The 1,266-nt window shown below is 39.5% G+C and overlaps 1 protein-coding gene across 1 annotated transcript in view; it reads right to left on the bottom strand.

Annotated features, from left to right (window-relative positions):
* Positions 1-1,266, bottom strand: part of C13H18orf54 (chromosome 13 C18orf54 homolog) — a 624,273-nt gene that overhangs the window by 82,575 nt on the left and 540,432 nt on the right. The window lies entirely within an intron of this gene.

Raw genomic sequence — 1,266 nt, 5'->3', positions numbered from 1 at the left:
ATTGGCTGGATGCAGCCCTGATAAAGAACTTATATAGACGTTATTTATTCCTTAAAATGCAGTTTTAGCTCCCAAGCTGAAATGACATCATGCCAGTATTTATCTAAATGTAACTTAGTATATACATCAATAACATCACAGGAAGGTGATATTACAGGCAATTCAACAAATGTCTACTAGAGAGAAGAAACATTTTTTCCTCAAAACTTAACTTAAAAGGTCAAGCAACAAGGATCTTTTCCACATGGAAGATGAATTTTGCTTTAAACCTAAAAAAATGAAATTTGAACTTATATCTTCAAATATTTTTAAAATGAGACTCTTTTAAGGTTGACAGATTTGACCTTTGATAGTGGTTTTTATATGTATAAATAAAGTGAAGTATGTAAATATGTATAAGGATAAATGATGTAATTTAATTTGACATTTGGGTAATAAATATCTTACCATACCACAGTCTCATGTCCTGCCACGTTGTTGTTCGGGGACTGGCTCTATGTCTCCCTTTGGTGTGAAGAGGAAGACTCATTTGACACTAAATGCTGCCCTCTGAGGTTAAGAATCGTGGCTTTCTGGTTGCCTGGCACCACTTTAGAAGGCTACCGTTTTTCAGATATTCTAGATTGCTAGAGGAAAACCACCCACATAAACACATGGTTATTAAGTGGCACATTTTACTTCGTTACTTATTTTCTTCCTGATATTAACGTTACCTAAAATAATTATGTAGGACAGAACACAGTGCTGTCACCATAGATCTTCGTAATAATGTAAACAGTACTGCTCAGTGGAACAATCGCTGTGATCTAAGCTAGGAGCAATTGCAGTCCATGGGCTGGGATGTTAAGTCAGGTGTTTTTGTGAACGTGTGCTCAGATTCTGATGCATGCTTTCATTTAGGGGGAGGCTTGTAGGCACCATGAGTAAAAATGAATCAGGAGTGCAGGAGAGCAGGCTGTGCGAGAGAGAGAGAGAGAGAGAGAGAGAGAGAGAGAGAGAGAGAGAGAGAGAGAGAGAGAGAGAGAGAGAGACTACACCATTCTCTTAATTTGGGTTACTATCGCTGTGATGAAATACCATGACTAAAGCAAGTTGGGGAGGAAAATGTTTATTTGGCTTACACTTCCAGATCATAGTCCATCCCTGCAGGAAGTCACGACTGGAATTCTAACAGAGCTGGAACCTGAAAAACATGAGCTGCTGCAGATGCCATGGGGGGGTGCCGCTCACTGACCTGCTCTCCATGGCTTGCTCAGCCTGCTTTCT

Source organism: Apodemus sylvaticus, chromosome 13 (assembly GCF_947179515.1).
Source record: "Apodemus sylvaticus chromosome 13, mApoSyl1.1, whole genome shotgun sequence".
Lineage (NCBI taxonomy): Eukaryota > Metazoa > Chordata > Mammalia > Rodentia > Muridae > Apodemus > Apodemus sylvaticus.
Note: the sequence above shows the minus strand (reverse complement) of the source record. Positions and strands in the feature narration are given on the sequence as shown.